The following is a 14,820-nucleotide window of genomic DNA, read 5'->3' on the forward strand; positions in this document are numbered from 1 at the left end:
ATTTCATAGGCCAAGCATGTGGGTGAAGTTTTTCTGAGTGCCTCTGGCTTACAATGCCTCATGAGATTATAATAAAACAAGTCAGCCAAGGCTGTGGTCTTGTGGAAGCCTTCAGCAGAGAAGTGTGGAGGAGGTGATTAATTTCTGGGCTCACTCATATGTTTGTTGGCTGGCCAACTCCGTCAGTACTTGAATATCTTCACAAGTCTACAGAAGGCCTGAACTATCTCTTTCCTAATAGGCCCCACACCTCTTACAAATTAGTAAATGCCTCAAGGGGAAAAGTAACCAGGAATATTAGGATCACCATGATGCATTTTTCTTCACAATCACAGTTGTTCTCTAAGGCTTTCAAATAGCTGGGGTTTTTTATTTTCTCTTGAGTGTAATTTACCCAGCTTTTATTGGTACTTAAGCAGAAGGACTGGCCTGTAGAAGCTACACCATCATTGCAAAAAGCAGAAGTCTCATTCTTTTAAGGATGTGCAGATGGAAAATTTTATGAGTTTCAGGTCATCATTATCATCAATACTGAAATGTTAACTTCCTCCCATAAAACTGAATCTGATTTTAGGCTATCTACACAGAAATTTATAGCTGGAAAATATTTCAGAATGTATCTCTTTCTGATCCCCCCACCTTGCAAATGACTCATCAATTTAGCCGTGAAGCTGAGGCTAGAGCACTGGCCTCCCGGCTCTCCATCCAGCATGTGTTTATACACCACGGCCTGTCACGAATAATACCATCACATTCCCAGAGCTTCATCTTACATTCCCCTAAAACTTCAGGGGGTTATTTTTTTAGCTGCAGTGACTTGAGAATGAATGTACTCTTGAAGTTATGCAAAAGGTTTCTACAAATACATCAACAAACCTTAGTCAGACCAGTCTCCCAGTAGGAAACTAGCATCCTTTCATCCTGCATCTTTAAAAAACAAAAAACAAAAAACACACAAAAAACTCATGTCTCAGATAAATGAATGACAACATGTTCAGGCAGAATCATGCTAGAAACAAACCGACGGCAGGTGTAATGGTTCCGGGACTGGAGAAATGTCCTTACGCATTGGTGAGGACTTTGGGAATGAAACCAGAGAAGCCCATTCATCTAAAATAAACGATAGCCCCTCAGCCCAGTTTCAGCGGAGCAGCTCCCCTGCTGGTACTTTTGCTGCAGCCGCTACCTGTAGTTAAAGAAAGTTCATGTTTCCCAGGAGGCCCCAGTAGAGGAAAAGCATCTTTAATTTTGAAAAGCAGGATAAATCTCTATGTCTCTCTGTCCCAAACAAGTGCTTTCACAGACCTGGTGGTGGGAGTAGGATTCTGGAGGCGGTGTCCATGTATTGCTTTGGTCCCCAAAGACTAAGCATATTAAGTAACTGCTTGCCCGAAAGTCAGCATGGGCTCTACCAGAGACTGGCATTTGGAGGCCTCTCAACAAGACTTTGGTTGAGCAACTTCCAGAATGCCTGTCATGTGACCGGGCTACTCCGTGGTGTGGATGATATAACCAGCACAAGGACTCTTCAAGGGCCAGCTATGAAAACACAGAATTCTGCCTCATTACCCATGTGAAACTTTATTTCCCCAGGGCTTATTCTTCCCGGAATTAAGTTCACTCCCTTGAGAGATATGAGAATTTGCTTAAGCAGAGGAACAGTCATAAAAATGCAGCTCCTAATATTTCCTGCCCAAGAGCCAGGGAACACCCTGGGCTTTAGAAACCGATCTGCTTAATATATCAACACATTGCTCCTACAGAAAGTAAAATAAAGGTTTTATATTGAGAACATAGGATTCTGACCATGTCATCTTATCTTCAGAGCTTACTTAATATTATCAGTGATAATAACCACCTAAAAATTCATTAAACACACAATCAGCCAAGGCCACGCAAAAAACGGTCTTTTCACATATTCTTGACTCCTGGCATCTGCCAAAGGAGGCCACAAAAGTCTTGTCAGGTAACCAAGAAAAGCAAATAAATTACTTTTTTTAAACCACAATTTATTTTTTAGGAGGTATCACGCACAACAAAATTTTCTGGAAATGTTTTATAGTTTAATTGGAATCTGGGTCAACTCATGCATACATTTGTCAAAACTCATCTAATTCTATATTTATGACCTGTACACTTCACTGTATATAAGTTGTACTTTGAATTAAAAGAGAGTTGAGGGAGGAAAGGATAGAGGACTCTCATGTCCTGGCATGAACCATAGGGGCCATTTAAGGAGAGAAACACTCAGGAACTCTGTTGAGAATTATCAGAGGGACCAAGCGGCAGAAGCCCTTGAGAACTACCAGCCAGGCAGCCTGTTCATAAAGAGCCCTCCATATGACAGTTAACCTTCCATTCCTCATATGATTCCCTCAATGTATCTATGTCTTTGTTACGACACCTAACATTCCCTTTGAAAATAGGAAGAACATAAGTAATCAGCAAATTCAATTATTATGCCCTAATATCACCAATTCTACTCAGCACTGGCACTCTTGACCTCAGAGGCGTTCGGACCAATTCTTCCCTAGTTGATAATGACCCTACGGTCCTTGCAAGGTGGTCTTACCTTCCTGGAGTGCAGTCAGTTCATTGGAACTGCAAGGAAAAGTTGGGCACCACCAAGCATGTCCTGCTAGCAAGAGTAGAGAAGTTTCATTTTTAGAAACAACTTCCTGTTTCTTTTCCCCCAGGCATCTTCCTGAGCTTTCTTTTCTGCAATATTCTAGTTGTTGTCATTAAAGAACAATTAAGAAAAAAATTCCAGAGAGATCTAGATGTAATTTAAAAGTAAAACACTATGTTATTTGGAAGATATTATAAAACAATGCTTTCTCAGTCTATCTTGAAGGGAAGTAGCTGTTCTCTGATTTCCTCTAGTGACTATAAGATAAGTCAAGTACTAAAAAATAGCTTTGGGGAAATTAATAAATATGCCCAAATAATGCTTTTGTTGCCTGTGTAAATGGTTACAGCTTATAATAAATAACTAATCTTAAATATGGCCCTCACTTCCAATGAGTCTGTTGCCAAGTTGCTTCCTTTTGGAACAAAAGAGATGACCCTGAAAAATCAATCCCATTAAGCAAAATGCCTTGGGATTCCTTCTTTGGTTCACCTTGAAATCCATTATTTCTATGAAACATTTTCACCTTAACTCTAGAAATTAGGATGTCATTTTGTACAATAGGGTCTGGAGGCAAGAAAGCACAATGGTACAATGTTACTTTCTAGATTTTCTTATTTATTGTTAAAAAAAAAAATTCCAATACAAAACATTATGGCCAAAAGTGGAAAGACTAGTGGATGAAGAGTCCAAAAATCTGTGTTTTGCGATGTGTTAGTTGAATGGCTTTATGTGAGGAATTGAAAATCAGTGATGGTGGGGGTGGGAAATGATAACTGGAAGAACTTGAGAAGCGTAAAAGAATTAAGTAAAATGGGTTCAAGGCACAGTCATACTACTGAACGGGCACATTACCTCCAGCAGTTCTTTCTCCTTCTAGAGGCTGTTTCCTCATCTGTTAATTAGAGCACAAGCCTGGCTTCTCTAATCATAGAGAACAGCCCTATGGTTCTGTGCAGAGCGCTATGAAGAGGTAGATTTGCTCAGTATTTATTTGTGGAATTTTAAGAATTTTAAATCGCACAAGCAAACCTCGACATAAAGAAACGAATCCATTTATGTCTTCCCATAGTTTGTAACTTTCCACAACAGAGTGACTCTATTTCCATTTCCCTAGCAATGCCGTTTACAGATCAAAAAGTGAATTTAGGAGAAAAGCAGAGGGTCCGGCACATCCTCTATCTTCCTGATAGTCAACTTCCTCTAACTGCATCGAAAGTCGTATTTGCTTGGGGAATAGGAGATCAGCCTTAAGGATCCCAACTGGCTGTCCAGTCAAGGTCATTTAAAGGACAGAGGACAGCCAAGGTAAATAATTCAAGATTTCCCAAACTTACTTTTAGTTTAAAGTAGCCCGCTTCCTTGTTTTCTTTCCAATGTGCTTCTACATAATCTGATCTGATTACTGAGCTAATGAGGGCATTTTGAGGTTTGGCCTTTGTTCGATCCACTGTCCAGGGCTTGCCATTTAATGTTCTTAAAATTTTATTCCCTTTCTTCTGCAAAACAAGTAGCAGTTCTCTACCTGCCAGGAATGATTAATACACCCTGGTGTGTTCACTCTCACATTATTATTTACTATCTGTATAAATAAAAGGATCCAAAGAGAAATTACATATTGCACAAATTATACACTTAAAAAACATTCATAAACAAAAAGCACACAGCTGAGAACAGCTGTTTACATTTTCCTTTGGGGCCCTAATATAGAAACAAGCAAAAAAATAAAAACTAAATCATTTCCCCCAGAACTTCAACAGTAGGTGGCACTAAAAAATCTATGTTTTCTAAACCGTGTGTATTCTATAGTATTTGTCGAATCCTCACATTCCAGTTCTGGATCAGAGTTCTTGGCCCCTTATATAAAATTAACACCATTAAATCTAAATACAATGTGTGGCCAGGGGTCTCGATCTTGTACCTTGTGGAGTTAATGTACCTTGTGGCCAGGGGTCTCGATCTTGTACCTTGTGGAGTTAATGTACCTTTTGGCCAGGGGTCTCGATCTTGTACCTTGCCGAGCCCTGTGCTCCAGACAGAGCTGCTACTACCTAGCATTCGACAGCGCCCGCCTGCTTACAGCTGTGACCTAAGCGTGGCGGTCACCCTCACCTGCCTGGGACTCACTCCGCGTGCCTGGCGGAGCAGCCGGTGTGGGCCACCAGCCGGTCGAAAGAGGGAAGGCAGAGGGAGGTGCCGAGGACACTCTCTGCTTCCCACTCCTTCCACAGGGGTCCCTTTGTTCTGACAAATGTAATTTCTGTCACTAGAGGGGAATGAAAGCAAGGGAGGGAGGGAGGGAGGAGGCAGAGCTCTGTGCTAAATCCTGTGCTACGTCCTGGAGACACAAAGGGGAATGAAAGGCGCGTTTGTCATCTCGAGACCCTCCCAGTCTGATGGCAGAGGCAATGTGGATTCATCATTACAAGAGTGTGTGAAAAATTCAGTTAGAGTAACAGAGGCGCTTCATTGCATCTTCTCAAACAGACCGAATGGCGAAACCACATAGGATATCCATTAAGACCCTGGGTTTCAAGTTCAAATATACCTGAGGCCTCAATCCCAGCTCTGCCACGGCTGTGTGCACCTTTTTGTAATCCCCAAATCTCTCTTAATCTTTGGAGTGGTTAGTTGGGACGTGTAGTAGGAAAGGGTGTAGCAATAGCAGCTATGTCATAAGGACGACTGGGAGAACTCAGCAAAATGTTTACATAGGGCTTGGAATACGGTAAGGGCTGAATAAAACTATTATTCCCACTTCACAGATGAGAAAACGGGGCTGGGAGGGAGTCTGGGCCTTTCCAGTTTACCAGGGGCTTACGGGAGCAAGAACAGAGCTTGAGTTTCTGTCTGATTCTGAGCCCAAAGCTCAGAAGAATTAAAGTGACTCCATCAGGTGCTTTGTTCAGAGAGATGCGGGCTGTGCTCCAGTGTTTCCTCTCCCTACGTTTATCATTGACCCTGAAGCTTCTTCCTGCCTTCCCCTTGGTGGTTCCAGTGGTTCCCAAACATATCAAAGGCCATTACTTCCATGGGCTCTCTCTTCACTTGCTCACAAAATAGCAAGATTTGAGACTGTCTCTAAGGGAGGGCCGGGGAATTAGCGAAACAGGCACTTTTTAGTCCATCAGCATCCCATAATGAGATCCAGCCTGTCAAATACCATTGAAAACAAGTACTTTTATTCACTCAACAGTCCAAAGAGCTTTTCTCACTAGTAATGTCTGTGGCAAGCACTGCGTTAAAGATTGGGGATATAACGGAATAAAATAACATTTCTCTTAGGGAGCTTAGAGATCCTATTGAGGGAGTTAAAAAAAAAAAGGAAAAGGAATGTCTAAACAAAATAAATCTATTCTGTATTTTTCAGTAGTGATAAGTGCTGTAAAGAAAATAGGCAGAATGATAAGATGCAGAGTGAGGGTGGAGGGGGCTGCTTTGATGGCATGTTCCGGGAAAGGTCTCTCCGAGGTGATGACTTTGAACAGAGACCTAAATGAGAAGATAGAGCCAGGCACTTAAATCTGTAGAGGACAAGCAGTCCAATAAAAGGAAATAGCAAGTACAAAGAAATATGAACTTGGCCTGTTCAAGAAAGAGCAAGCAGCCAGCAGAACTGGGGCACCGAGGTGAGTACAGAGTGGAAGTCCCAGGGAAGCAGAGGCCAGTCAAGGAGAGCCACCAGGCCCTGTGGAGACTGGATTTGACTCCAAGGGCTGTGTGAAGTCCTGGGAAGTTTTAAGCTTGATGACAGTCACAGTTTTTTTTAAGAGTTGTCTTGACTGCTCTGTAGAGAATGAATTACAAGGAGCGAGAGCAGAGAAAGGAGACCCAACTGAGAGATGACTGCTATGGCCCTGGTTAGATAGGCTGTGACTTGGACCAGAATAGCCCAGTTTTCAACTTTTCTGTGAACTAATTATTTTCTATTTTTAACACGTGAGTTTTTATTTGATTAAGTTATAGAGCCATATCTCTATCAGAGATATAGCAATATTGAAGCTTTCAAGGTTGGAAATGAAGTGGCATTTAATCGAGTTAAGTTCCTACAGGTTCTTCTTAAAAATTTTGCTTCAAAAAAACCTGCACTGCAGAGAAGCACCTTCTGGAATCTAGGCCACTTAAGCCCTGAGGCCTAGCATTGTTCTGTCTGTGGCTTGATAATACAAAAGATGCTATTCCTGCCCTGCCCTTTGTCTCTTACTTTGGGAAACATAGAATCTCCTGCTATCCACAGATTGACAATCCTAGTTTGCCTAATTGGTGTGGCATTCCCTCTTCCCCCCGGCTGCTCAGGTTTTGGAGAACATCCACCACAAACCATCCCTTTGCCAGAAGAAAAGATAAGTTGTGGGGAAAGCTGCATTAAAGAACCTTCATCGCTACAGTGATAAAACACTTTGCAAGTGTTTGAGGAGCAGGAGGGACTGTCACACACCATCACTTGGGGAGTATGTGCTTCAAAAAGGAAATACCTGGCCACTGAAAAACTAAATCCTACGGCCCTTGGCTCCATTTTGAAGGATAAACCACAGAACTTAGCAGTATCCAACCGTTGATCTATAGCTCCTACCCACTTTCATAAGCCATTTGAGCTGCAAGCATCTAGCATTAACCACTACAGGGATAAATCTGGTCAACAACTTGGGTGGCCTCAGGAAAACCATTATGGTAACAGATAAAGTTCATCTTTACCTTGGACCGAAGAGAGAAGGTGATGCTGAGAATACTCTTTTTTTTTCTCCCATCCCCCCATGGCCCTCCACTTTGGCAACCATTAGCTTGTTCTCTGTATCTATAGGTCTGTTTCTCTTCTGTTTTGTTAGTTCATTTAGTTTGGGTTTTTCCTCTTTTGGTTCCACATATACATGAAATCCTATAATAGTTGTCTTTCTCTGTGTGACTTACTTCACTTAGCAAAATACCCTTTAGGTCCATTCATGTTGTCACAAATGGCAAGGTTTCTTCCTTTTTATTGTTGAGTACTATTCCATTATATATCACACTTTCTACATCTAGTTATCGATTGATGGACACCTAAGTTGCCTCCGTATCTTGGCAATTGTAAATAATGCTGCAATGAACATAGGGTTGCATATATCTTTTCAAATTAATGGTTTTGTTTGAATAAATACCCAGAAGTGGTATTGCTGGGTTGTATGGCTACTCTATTTTTAATTTCTTGAGGAATCTCCATACTATTTCCCATAGTGGCTGCACTAATTTACAATCCCACCAACAGTGTACGAGGGCTCCCTGTTCTCCACACCCTCACCAGCACTTGTTATTTGTTGATTTTTTTTTAATGATAGCCATTCTGACAGGTATGAAGTGGCATCTCATTGTGGTTTTGATTTGTATTTCCCTGGTGATTAGTGATGTTGAGTATCTTTTCCTATATCTGCTGGCCATCTGTGTGTCCTTTTTGGGGAAACCTCTATTCAGGTCCTCTGCCCAATTTTTAATTGCATTGCTTGGGGTTTGGGGGGGAGGTGGGGTGTTTAGTTGTATGAGTTCTTTACATAATTGGGATATTAACACCTTATTGGATGTATCTTGCAAATATCTTCTCCCACTCAGTAGGCTATCTTTTCATTTTGTTGATGGCTTCCTTCACTGTACAGAAACTTTGATGTAGTCCAATTTGTTTATTTTTGCTTTTGCTGCCCTTGCCCAAGGAAACACATCTAAAAAGATATTGTTAAAACTGATGTCAAAGAGTTTATTGCCTATGTTTTCTTCTAGGAGTTTTATGATTTCAGACCTTACATTTAATACTTAAATCCATTTTGAATTTATTTTTGTATATGATGTAAGAAAATGGTGGAAATTCCTCTTCATAGGTACAAAATCTTTTTTCCTAAATGCATTAACATTTTTCCCCCTGAAAGATACCAAGATAATCTTTATCCCCATTGTTCTAAAATAATCTTAAACCAAGAAGCTTCATGAAGGGGGTCCACAAAAGGTTTGAAAGAATACATCAGGTCCTTCAAATTATATTCTCAATGTTATCTGTGAGTCTGTTAGGGGGTAAGGCCCATAACTTCTAGGTGCTTCAGGGCACATGTCTTCAAAAACATAAGACTCAATAAAATACCATTTTCTTATTTTTCACTACTCCCTCAAACTCCAAATTTAAAAAATAGATTCCATTCAGCGGAGGCAGCAAAACTTATTCTGTGGCTAAACATGACCTGAATAATTTTCAGAGGTATAAATGCAAAGTCTTCATCTTGTATCCAAGGCAAACAACAGGGCACGAGTAATAGGGTAGCCCATAGGGGGGAAATATTAAAACTGTTGAAGCTTGCAGTGCCATTTGATGGATTGCAGGAAGTCTTTACTTTCAAAGTAGATGGAAAATTTGTCTTTGGGGTATGTGTACCCTCTTTGGAAACCACTCCCTCCGCCGTTAATATGGAGTGCTTCTAATTAAATGACCTTTAAATCAAGCTGGAGCTATGAATCAGTGTTTGGATACTGCCAGCTTCTGTGATTTATTGTGTCAACATGGTGTCAAAGAATATAGCAGGTGGATAGATTTATTTTTTCTATAACCTTCTGGTTTCTACTTCACACAGACACACACACATATACCCACTCAGAAATACACCCGTTTTATGAGTGACGTCATATGCTCATCATAAGGGACAGGGTAGGCCCCCTGAGCTATGCAGATGTAACTCAAATATCTACTCAGTGTCCTTGGGAAGGCCTAATTCAGCCCAAGATAGTAAATGTTGTTTAGGCTTTAGACTTCCCCTTGCAAGAAAAGCTATTTATTCGTGATGTATACACATGTTTTAAAAAGTAACTTCTTACTGATTAGGACACCAAGCCACATCAGGAGGAATGAAGTCCTAGAGGGTTAAGAGAAACTACCTTCGGTTTGGTGCTCCCCCCACGATGTTTTTTAGCTTAAATCAGCCAAATAAGAAATGAAATGCTGAGTGCTACCATTGCCTAATTTAGACATGGAGGCCAATTTATACCCTTAGGATAGAGATGGGTAGTTCCTCTAAAGGAAATAAGCATTACCGTTTCCACAAATGCTGGGGGGAAAAGAGACAAGTCTCAAATTGAGAGAGATAAGAATTCTTTTCCCCTCTTGCTAAGCCCGAGAGGAAGCTGGGAGCCTGTCTCAAGGCAGAGTGGAAATGACCAAAGTACCCATGTTGAGAGAAGTGATGTCACCCCTGAAACACTGAGGGAAACCGAAGCTATAGAAAGAGAAGATCCATGTGGTAGAGACCAAAGTATTGTTCAGGATCCAACTATATTTTCTGCATTGTAGTTTCCTGCTCTTGTTTCCAAACCGTGACCTTAACTGTCCTTTGGAGAATTAATAGAGATGTCTGTCCCCATTGTTAGGGTGAAACAAGCCTGAGGAAGGAGATATGAAACAGATGGCTGGTAAAATTGACAAGTGAGAGCCATGTGGGAATCGTCAAACATATAAACAGTCTCCTGGCATTCTCGGACATGCTTGGAGAGGGGATAATATAAAAGATCAGGCTTTCCAGTCACTGAAGGTGACAGCTCAGATAATTGATACTGTATCTGGATATTAAAAGGAAAAAAACCCCACAGAGATTCTTGGTTACATAAACATAGACTGAAAAGAGGACTGTAACGAAGTCTCTAGGATTCAGCTCCTAATAATAACAGGTATTTTCTAAGCACTTCCCTTCCACACGTAACACAGGTTCCCTAAACCACCTTATCCCGTTCTCGCAAGGGCAAAAGGCCTTTACAATGGACAGCAAGCAGCCTCAGCCTCCTTCACTGACTCTCTTACATTTAACTTTCTCAACCTCACCGCTGATGAAATCACTCGGTCACCAAAAGGAGCCAGACTTTCTTTGGGGATAGAAACACCGGAATTCAAACTCTCGATCACCATAGGTTGAAGCATGACTTTGGGGGATACAATTAACCTGGTAAGAGAATGTAGCAGAAGTTCACTGTAAGGGTTAAATGAGATAAACCCAAACAATGTACTTTTTCTTTTTACCTCTTTCTCTGCCCCAAGCTCCATACAAAGCGCTTTCTGTTACCGCTAACAATGCTTCTCCAATGGCCCTGTGCGCACAAACCACACGGCAACCCTGTGAAGATGCAGCTTGTAGTTCAGCAATTCTGAGTCTGCATTTCCAACATGCTCCCAGGCGGTGACGATGCTCAGACCATACCTTGAGTGGTGGGACCTACAGTGTAAACTCTGAATGCCTTTCTCCAGGATTCACTGCTGGACTCCAACCTGCCCTTCTGCCTGTTCTCTTTTCTCTCAGATCTTGCCCCCCGATTCTTACTCCATTAGCCTTTGTTGGAACATATCTCATATTTCCACATCTCTGCCTTTTCTCTATTTTGCGTCTTCCTAGACGATTCCAACTCATCTGCCTGCTGTCTTCTTTGCTTGGAAACACCCTAGTCATTTTTCACAGTCCAGTTCACTGTTGCTCTAAGATAAGCCTTCTGATTTTTCTACTGGCCACAGCACAACCGTGCAGAGGGAATCATGCCTTCCCCCATGCTCCCGGAGCATTTCACAGATTTTACTCAGTCATGTATTTATCATGTTTGGTGACCTTATACAAATATAAGCTCCATGTCGAGGCCATGTCTCATTTTTATTTTATCTTTAACATATAACAGTATTGGTATATAGTAATTGTTTGATAAATGCTAATTTAAGTAAATCAATGTAAATGATACAGTGTAGCTGCCAAAAACTGGAGCTAGTTACATCTTAGGAACACACATGGAAATATAGTTTGTAAAATAAGGGACATAGTCAGTTCTGTATCTGGATCTGGGTTGCAGATACACTAGTTAACTGGTGAAATGATGAGGGAAAACTTCAAGCTATGAGGGTCAGTTGGAAATGGAAGAAATCGAACCTGAAGAAGACAGGTTGCACAAAGGGATGTCATTACCATCCTCAGATACTCGAATGTATATCACATAAAAAGGAATTAGACTTGTTTTCTATGACACTAAGACCTAGGCATTAAGCCAAAGAGTGTAAGCTAAAGTAAAATAGTGCTTGGCACACAATAGGAAGCCAATGAGAAAACTATTTGTCTCAATATAAGAAAAAGCTTTTTTATAGTGATTTCTTAGGAGGTAGTGAGTTGCCAATCGCAAGCCATAATCAAGTCCAACAACCCAAAGTCAAGACAATTATTGATTGAAGAAGAAATCCAAGAACAAGAAAAATGTTTCATGAGGCAACTTTTTAAGTTTCTTTCCATTTCAACAGGCTAAGTTCACGAAGAGATGTCATGTTAATAAGAGCTACCCATTTTTAATTTCATCTCTCCTTGTCATTTCCTGCTCATCAGACCAAGAGTCCTATTTGGGGATATTTATCTGTCAAACATGTACCTTTAAGAAAAGGTCACTGAAATGCCTGACTACAAAGGCAGAAATTTAGTGTATTTATATGTTGATGTTAACATCTACATCTACTCTACCATCCAACCATCATCTCTTCTTTACCAAGAACAGTGAGAGATATGATTGGGTAACAAACTCAGCAAAATATGTTAACCACATCATACACTTTTTGATTACCCTCATTGGAGTACACATAATGGTACCCAGGGACTATTTGCTAAATATTTATTGACACGTTTGAGAAAAGTAGATAAAGGTGTAATACCTTTCATTCATTTGCCTTGGGTAAGGTTAAACAAGGGCTTACCATACTTTCATTTTCAGTTATTTTTTTTCTTTAATGTTGATACATGTTTTCTGAGTTAATAGAAGAAAACCAATCTAGAGAAAGCCTGATGAATCCAACTAAAATAATTACTCCCCATGGAAAAAACCAATAATTATTATTCAACATGAGAACCCTGTTAGGAAATGCTAATAAGGAAGCAAATACTAGTAAACATCTTCAGCAGACAGATATTCTGATGGAGCCTTGTGATTGTATAAGCTCTGAAACTATAAAGTACATTTTCTTGGTTCATGAGAATTTTCATATTTTACCACAAAGGGGTGAGGCTTGCTATTTCTCCAAAGTTATGGGTCTCTGAGTCCCCTCAGAATCCTGAGCAGTAAATCTATCACACAAAAGAAAAAACAAGCAATTTACAAAAGCCATTACCATTATGCTGCATAAACGGATCAAAATAACTTATGCAGAGTTACCCAGTAGGTTGTACTGCAAATTGCTAGATGATTCCATATTAAGCCAACCCTAGGATGCCTGTCTACCATTATGAAATTTTGTGATTTATATTAGCTATTAAGAAGAATTAGAAAATCTCCAGCTAGGGGAAAACTGCAGCACAGCTAGAGAGGTCCCCTGGACCTCTTGAAGACTGAAGAGCTCTCAGAAGAGAAGTCCTTCATGCTCGACAGCTGCTGGGCACGTTCTGCGATGACCTTCCAAATATTCTGCAGTTCACGTCGATTTCATGGCTAACCTACTAAATGCTGGCTTTTCTAGTCATCCATGGTTAGAAGGCCTGAGGAATTTGCTCTCAAATTCTCTGGTAAATGTTAAGTCTTGGTTGGTGAGTGTCAACTAAGGAATCACTCGGATGTCTGAGAGGCCAAGAAAACCTGAGGGAAACAAAGATGTAATTTTTGGCCTCTGTAGAATTGCAAATGTTAAAGGGGAAAAGTGCTGATGCGAATTTCCTACAGACCCAGCTGCCATTTTCTTGACCCCAAGGAAATGCTCTTGAGAAAGCTCGCTTGTTCTGATACTAAAACGCCTTCTTGTCGACCTTACAAAGCTGTGTTTTCTGACTTCTATGAATGCATTCTTATGACTTATATATAGCTCTGGCTCTTAGAATGAAATGGTTGGGTGACAATGATACCATTGTTGTCCTAATGTATCAAAGAATCCCTTCATGAGAAAAGTGATTTTAATAAACTGATATGTCAAGCAGAATAGGCCCATAAACCATACTGAAGTGCTCTTTCACCAGGGCTTAATTCTATCCAAGATCATTAGAAATCTTTTCATGGGTAAAAATGGTTAAAGGCACCTGAGTCTGAATTGTTCTCAGTTTCTGAAGCAGAAAGATTATTAAAAGTGAGGTGTAAGATTGAAAGACATATGCATAACATATGATGGATTTTAGGGGCCACAAAGGGCCACATTTTTCAATCTATAAAATAATGACTGACAGAGCCAATGCCTATACTTTCATTTTCTCCTTTACTTTTCAAAAATCCTCAGAATTTTTTATTTTGAAATAATTGCAGATGAAAAAAGTTGTAAAAATAGTACAAATAATTATCATCTACCCTTCACTTATATTCCTCCAAATTAAAATGTCACATTTGTTTTATCTTTCGATAGATGGATAGATGATAGATGATGATAGATAGATTAGATAGATGATAGATGATGATAGATAGATAGATAGATAGATAGATAGATAGATAGATAGATGATAGATAGATAGATAGATAGATAGATAGATAGATAGATAGATAGATAGATGATAGATAGACAGATAGATGATAGATAGATAGATAGATAGATAGATAGATAGATAGATAGATAAATAGATAGATGATAGATAGATGATAGATAGATAGATGATGATAGATAGATAGATAGATAGATAGATAGATAGATAGATAGATAGATAGATAGATAGATAGATAATACATAGGTAGATGATAGATATGTAGATAGATATTATTTTTCCTGAACTATTTGAGAACACAATGCAGACATTAGACCCTTTTATCTTTAAATACTTCTGTGTGAATTTCCTAACAACAAAGAACATTCTCTTACACAACTGCAGTGATCAAAATTAAGAAATTAACATTGATATAATAATATTTTCAAATCTACAGACTTTACCCAAATTTCACCAATAATGTTTTTATATAGAAAAAGAAAAAACAGTATTTCTATGCAAGGGTCTAATCTAAAATCACACATTGCATTTGTTGTCATGTCTCTTTAGTCTTTCTACTCTGGAAAAATTTCTCACTCTTTCTTATGATAAGTGTTCTTGAAATACTTGAAGACTCGAGACCATTTATTATTTTGTAGACTTTCCCTCATTTTGAGTTTGTCTGATATTTCCCCAAGATTAGATTCAGTTATACATTTTTGGTTAAAAAAAAAAGTGGCACAAAAATGATGTTGTAGCCTTTTCTTCTTCTGGAAATATTTTATTCCCAAAACGTTTGTGACA

At 39.6% G+C, this 14,820-nt stretch overlaps 1 protein-coding gene across 4 annotated transcripts in view; it reads right to left on the reverse strand.

Moving 5' to 3' along the window:
- The window catches only part of LOC308567671 (uncharacterized protein), a 275,010-nt gene that overhangs the window by 185,170 nt on the left and 75,020 nt on the right, over nucleotides 1-14,820 (reverse strand). For 3 of the 4 annotated variants that reach the window (XM_081159492.1, XM_081159491.1, XM_081159494.1), the window contains one exon: nucleotides 2,573-2,635. The exons of the other annotated variant lie outside the window; for it this stretch is intronic. The gene's annotated coding sequence lies outside the window, so the exon portion shown is untranslated. The remainder of the gene's footprint in view (nucleotides 1-2,572; nucleotides 2,636-14,820) is intronic. 4 annotated transcript variants of the gene reach the window in all.

This window comes from Miniopterus schreibersii (genome assembly GCF_964146895.1).
Source record: "Miniopterus schreibersii genome assembly, chromosome: 15".
NCBI classification, from domain to species: Eukaryota; Metazoa; Chordata; class Mammalia; order Chiroptera; family Miniopteridae; genus Miniopterus; species Miniopterus schreibersii.